General features: G+C 43.0%; 1 long non-coding RNA gene across 1 annotated transcript; it reads right to left on the bottom strand.

Moving 5' to 3' along the window:
- Positions 1-4529: 4529 nt before the first annotated feature.
- LOC141796936 (uncharacterized) lies at positions 4530-6468 on the bottom strand. The gene is made up of 4 exons (XR_012598910.1): positions 6106-6468; positions 5680-5757; positions 5015-5149; positions 4530-4877 (listed from the first exon to the last, which is right to left on the bottom strand). It is a non-coding gene; the product is annotated as an uncharacterized LOC141796936 (long non-coding RNA).
- Between the last annotated feature and the right edge of the window lie 555 nt (positions 6469-7023).

Here is a 7023-nt window from a genome sequence, read left to right as displayed (position 1 = left end):
GTGGCTACACGCTCTCTGTGTACTCCAGCCTCTTCAGTGCCGTGTGGAAGAGTTTTCCCAAGGCCGAGGAAAACGTTTCAAACTGAAGAAACTGACTGAGTCTGAAAACTGTGGATAAAAGCTCAGAACCAGTTCCTCAAGCACACACACTCTGCCCAGTTCCTCAAGCACACACACACTGCCCAGTTCCTCAAGCACACACACACTGCCCAGTTCCTCAAGCACACACACTCTGCCCAGTTCCTCAAGCACACACACACTGCCCAGTTCCTCAAGCATACACACACTGCCCAGTTCCTCAAGCACACACACACACTACCCAGTTCTTCAAGCACACACACACTGTGCCCAGTTCCTCAAGCACACACACACACTTCCCAGTTCCTCAAGCACACGCACACTCTTCCCAGTTCCTCAAGCACACACACACTGCTCAGTTCCTCAAGCACACACACACACTGCCCAGTTCCTCAAGCACACACACACACTGCCCAGTTCAAGCACACCCCATTTCCCCCCACACCCATGAACCTCTTTACCAATGAACCTGTGGTGCCACATCATGTTATAACGCCCCGTGCTGTAATACTGTAATACATTTTCAATTCATTTTGTAAAAAACAGCATTTTGTAATAATCTGACACATTTTGTTTTATAGTGTTTTAAATGTATGTGATAAACTTTGCTGCATTATGTAGTACATTCAGACATATTGCATCAGTCATTACAAAATGCAGGTGTTGTATTTTTTTATATCAAGAAAATATAAGAATTAGGTGCATTATGCAACAAACCAGCCAAATAGATATCTCAAATTAAAAAAAAAAAAAAAATGTTATACCATCAGAAATATATTGTAGGTGTGGGTGCCTGGAGGGCTGAGAGGTGGGCAAGGCACCTAGCAACGGGTAAAACTGAAATGATAGGAATTTTAGGGCGCAAGGTCTTTTGGGGCCGTGGTTGTGTGGTGTAGTCAGCAGAGGGGGGGTGCTTAAGTGTGGGTGCGCAGGGCCGAGAGGTGCAGAAGTCACCCAGGGCCGAGAGGTGGTCCCGGTGGTCCCGGTGGTCCCGGTGGTCCCGGTGGTCCCGGTGGTCCCGGTGGTCCAGGCGGTCCGGGGCTAAGTGTGGCTGCCTGGGGGGCTGGCTGAGAGGTACCCAAATGGCCTGCCAACACCTGATGCCCCCTGACGCTCCTGGCGCTTGGTGCCAGTCACTGGAGTTTGATTTAGATTTGACCAATGAGGCGTCATCACTAGTTTTTCTAATGAAATTATATTTGCCCCTCATGCTGCTTTCTCTAAGTCAATATCTTTTTGATGATCTGTTTTTTTTTCCTAATAAAGACATCCATTTTGGTGGTTTGTTACATAATGCACATAATTCTTACATTTTCTTCATCAAAAAGTGCAACGCCTGCATTTTGTATTTACTGATGGATGCGCGGTGTCAGAATGTATTACATAATGCAGAGGAGTTTACTATGCACTGCGCTCAAAAATTCTAGACCAAAATGCAGCGTTATTACATAGTGAATTGAAAATTAATCAGATTATTACATCATGGGGCGTTATTACATAATGTGGCAATACAAACCCCCAAAACATACTTTGCCAAAAGCCATAAAATGATCAGTATTTGCACCAGTATGGAGCTATTATTGTAACAAAATGATTAGCGTGTGTAAATGCATCCCAAATGTTTGATTACACAAAGGTGTAAACAGATTTGCAAATGTGTCAAATATCCACAAATGTCTTTGCCAATCCAGAAATGTTTAAACTGCTTTACAAATAAATGGATGGTCTTAAATGGCTGAAAAGTCTGGGTATTTTTCAAATCCCATCATTATTGTCATCATTACGACTGAGGCGGGCCTCCCGATGGACTGTCTGTGTGCACGTGATGTTTGCTACAGTCCTGCCGGGCCAGTGATCTGCAAATGAGAAAGAATCCGTCTGTGAGAGGCGGATTACTTTGCCCTGAGCTCAGGCTCCCAGGCGCAGGCTGCCAGGTATGGAGCTATCATTGTAGCACCACGCCTCAGCCACTTAGCAATCCACACTGCCTCAGTTGTATCTGATGATTTGTGTGGATTTTTAGCTCTTGTAAGACAAACAAAAAAAAAAAATTGAGACTTTTCAGCCATCTCAGACTACATTTTTATTTGTGAATCAGTTTAAACATTTGTGGATTTGTGCACACATTTGTAAATATTTGACAGATTCGTGAATCGGTCCACACATTTGTGGATCAGTTCACATATTCGTGGATGCATTGACCCACACACACATCATTTTGCCACAATAATAGCTCAATACACCAGCTCAATGTGACAATGACATGAATGAGTCTTTGTTTGTGGAGCACATCTTATGAATGTGGCAGAAGTGGTCCAGAATGAAGAGGTCAATTTGAGCTAGGCTTCAAATCAAGGTGTGCATTAGGTCTACTTTAAGAAGTAGCCTAAAATGAAGAGGTCAATTTAGGCTACGAAAAAAGTGGACTAGAATGGAGTCTATCAGACAGAGACAGACTCAGGAAAACTTGACATGTTCTGGACCGTTCAATGCAACAAAGATTAGAAACCCTTGTGCTGAGTTTGGATGCAGAGAAGGCATTTGACTGGGTCACATGGACCTTTTGATATAAAGTAATGCCTAAATTTGGATTCCACCAGACCCTAATGCAGTGTTTCCCAATCCTGGTCCTGGGGACCCCCTGCCCTGCATGTTTTTTATGTTCCCCACTCCAACACACCTGATTCAAATGATCAGCTCGTCATCGAGCCCTGCTGGGGCCGGATAACGAGCCATTCATTTGAATCAGGTGTGCTGGAGTGGGGTAACATCTAAAACGTGCAGGGCAGGGGGGTCCCCCAGGACCAGGATTGGGAAACACTGCCCTAATTGATGTAATTGCTGCTTTGTACAATAAACCAAGAGCTAAAATAAAGATTAACGGAGCCCTATCTGATTGAACTGTGTTCCTCACAGTTTTATCTTCCTGGAAAAGGATCACCAAAACATGTGGGTTAGGGAATGGGACTCAAATACTTACGCCTTAGAGTCAAATAGGATTGATGGCAGATTTAGGGCTTGGCTCTCAAAAGGCTTGACCACCTGTTACACTTTTATTCAGAAAGGGATGTTTCAGAGTTTTGAGGAACTTGAAAAATCTCATGGTTTAGAAAAAGATGACTTCCAGCGATATCTACAGGTTAGAACTTATTTGAATCAAAACTTGAAAGACAAGTGGGAAAAATCTGATTGAGAATTCCTCAGTGTGTTTCTATCTGTGTTGAAACAGGCTCACGCTAAGTACAAAGCTCATTTCTAAACTATATGATGGTACTTTGCTATCTAATCAGGGTGATACAAACTATATATGAAATGAGTGGGAGACGGAGGGAAACATATGCATTTCAACTGAAAGCTGGGAAAACATTTGAAGTTACGATGGATGGCCTCAACCTCCAACACATGGAGGGAATTCTGTGGGAAAAACATAGGTAGATTTTTTTGGTAACCCCAGCCCAGGGAAAACTTCAGAACAGTGGAGACACCTGCTGGAGACTCTGTGGGACAAAAGATGCAAATCACTGTCCTATTTCTTGGAGTTGTCAATGGATCAAAGCGTTTTGGGAGCAGCTGTGGAGCAATATCTTTACTGAGGACGTTCCTGTTAAGTTGGAAGCCCTGTATTTGGGAGATTTTTCTTTTGAAAACTGGACTCTGAGAGACAAAAAGCTGCTGGCTGTGCTTTTGGCAGCAAGCAAAAAGACAATCACCAGAAAGTGGTTAAAAGCCCAGGCACCTACAATGGAAAAGTGGCTTGATATTGTACAGGACATTTACAGTCTTGAGAGGTGGTCATTTTCTCTGAAGGGTCAAAGGGAATCCTTTTTCAGGACTTGGTCATTTTGGACAAACTACGTGAAACCCGTAATCTCTGTAATCTGACCAGGTTTTGTTTATTGTGAATCCACCTACCTGGTTTGGGTTTGGGTTTAGGTTGATGCAAAGGTCAAAATTTGGATGTGTCTTATTCCAGATAAGTTAAGAAACGGAGCCAGACCCCTCCTCCGCTCACCTCTTCTCCTTGTTGTTAAATCTATTAAAACTAAGGATTGGCAATGATCATTTTCATAACCACGTGTGGAATGTTTACTGCATACTGTACCCTTTCCCCAAAGGAACGTTATGTCACATGTGCCTTTCCAAACAAACAAAAACTGACCAAAAAAGAAAAGTGCTATGTTGACCCAATTTTTATTTTTTTTATTATTATTATTATAATAAGTAGTAGTAGTAGTTGTAGTAGTAGTAGTAGTAGTAGTAGTAGTAGTAGTAGTAGCAGTAGCAGTAGTAGTAGTAGTAGTAGTAGTAGTAGTAGTAGTAGTAGTAGTAGTAGCAGTTGTTGTAGTAGTAGTAGTAGTAGTAGTAGTAGTAGTAGTAGTAGTATCATTGAAACGTCATCAAAGCTTGGACACATGGAGTTTTTCTCAGACACCTCAGAATAAGGTGCTTCTTGTTTGTGGAGCTTCACCGCTGTTTCTGTACATTTAGCAGAGTTTGAGCTGAATGCCAAGATTTGTCCTTACTCTTTTAGGATGACTTCTCATGTTGTATAATTGGGATTCTAGGTAACAGAAATAGCACAGCCCTACTTGTTCCTTATTTCACAAATCAGATGTTTATGGGAGCCGACACTGTTTTTTGGGCCTGTGTTTTGTGCTTCTCCACAGAGAGGAAGGAAGAATGAGTTAAAATGGCCACGCTGTCCACTTTATATACAGGATGCTCCACACTCTCTTCCAGCGCTAGTTCCTCAACATGAGCAGACACTGGGTCGTAGGTTTGGTGGCAGAGTGAAAAGCCTGCAAAGAGTACGAGCAGAGACCCTGTTAGCGACACAGCGTCAAAGCTTATGTTTGCCGTTAGAAGAGCCAGTGAGCACATGTGAGTGTTCCTGTTAATGCACTCACCACCCTGCTGGGGAAGCTGCTCAACTCACCCTGATCAAAACCCAAACGTGCGCTGACAGAAGCTTTTCCTGGTTTTTACTTGGACCCTCGATAAGAAATGTTTGAACAGTCATTTTGGATGTTGCGGATGTGCCGAGTGTTCATTCTGCTGCTTAAAAAAAACCCTGTGGAGAGAGTCAGAGAACAGTGGTACAAGTTTTACTTTTTATTCATCACTTACTAACAATTTCAATGATGATTTTTAATCACAGTCATAACATGACAGTCATATGAGGAAACATATGTGTGCTTACTTGTGTAAATGTGTGTGTAGAACAGAAAATGATCAATGATTTGAATAAATACAGAAAAACGTGCAAATAAAGCCTTGATTGTTTTCTTTCTGTAAATAAAAAAGGTACAAAACTCTGGTTTGTCCTAAAACACTTTGGCTTCAACATAAACAGAGAAGAACAGCTGCAAACGATGCAAATTAGGAGTCTATATCGCATCCATATTCCATCTCTACATGAAACCTCAAGGCTGACTGTTGCAGTCCTCTAAAGTTGCCAGTAGAGTGCGGAACACAGACACAGACACAGACACAGACACACACACACACACACACACACACACACACACACACACACACACACACACACACACACACACACACACACACACACACACACACACACACACACAGTTTGCTTACCCTCCATACATCTTCATAGTCTATGTCACAGGTCAGTAACTCTCCATCCTTCTCTGGGAAAAGCTGGTGGCCCATTTTCTGTAAAGAAAAGCAGAAATGAGGCTCATAGTTGAGAGGACAGTTTGATTTGAGTTCAGTGGTGTTTTATAGGCTCAGAAATGAATTCTACATTCAAAACTATTTACAAATGAAGATTTTATTCACTGTTGTGAAAAAAAAAAACCAGAATTGAACAGGAGTTTATTGATGTGCATGCAGACAGAATGGTTTTTGGATGGGTCTGCTGGTGTCCTCCCCCAGCAGGGGGTCACTGGTCTCTGGTACCACTGTTATGATGTTCACTGAGAGAAAAGTTCAGGATCCCCTGGTCTGACTAACCAGCCAGAGTCTGTGGGTGGTGTTTTATTGTGAAATAGAGCAGACAACCTGAGCCAGCAGCGCCCCTGAATCCCCGTCCTGGTCCATCTTCTCTGTTTCATTTGATGTGAGCCGCTTGAATTGATTTCTGTTCCTGACATCACTCGCTACATTTCTTACTCCAGCCCTGGAGTCCTGATCTGTAATAAAGGGGAAAAGGCTGAAAAATAAGCTGACAAAAAAACACTAAAGACCAACAGAAAAGCTTTGAACTTGCAGGTAAACACATCAGGAGACTTAGGATGTATCAGCCTAAAGAGTTTTCATTCTCCTGTAATGCTTTTAGTTTGCTTTGGAAGGTTTGGGCAGCTAGACAGGATCTTTTTTCTTAGTACGGAAAGCTCTAGAGCAGGGATGTCAAACTGGTGGCATGGAGGGCCAAGAGGCTGCAGGTTTTCCTTCCAAACAAGAACTCCAGCAGCTGATTTGTCTGATTAGTCCCTGCTCTCTGCTTGAAGGTGAGGTAATGAGTGAAATCAGCTGGTGGAGTTGTTGGTTGGAAAGAAAAGCTGCAGCCTCTTGGCCCTCCATGCCACCAGTTTGACATCCCTGCTCTCGAGTGTCCAGAATGGCACTCCTCGTGGGTTAATGCAGATAATAAGGTCAGATTAAAGTGAAAGTTTAGCTCTGTTCCACTTGTGTGTATGTGTCAGTGTAGCTTTAAACCAAGAGGGAAATGTATGAGGTAAAGATCCAGGTGGTCCAGCTGGAGGTGATTTAGAGAGTGATTGAGACACACGGGGATGTCCTCTGGGGCATGTTCCCTGGGGCATGATGGGTCCTGCACGGCTAAGAAAACATGGCAAGTGTGAGATGGCTGAGAGAAATAGACAAAATGACATAGACAAGGATGCGACAGCTTAAAAAAGGCAGCAAAGATGACTCGAAGGCGTTGTTAATCCATGAGTGATTTGACTTTGCGGCTTG

Source organism: Halichoeres trimaculatus, unplaced genomic scaffold, assembly GCF_033239565.1.
Source record: "Halichoeres trimaculatus isolate MK-OKI-2021-1 unplaced genomic scaffold, fHalTri1.1 fHalTri1_scaffold_10, whole genome shotgun sequence".
NCBI lineage: Eukaryota > Metazoa > Chordata > Actinopteri > Labriformes > Labridae > Halichoeres > Halichoeres trimaculatus.
The sequence above is the reverse complement of the archived record's forward strand: the minus strand, read 5'-3'. Positions and strand labels throughout refer to the sequence as shown.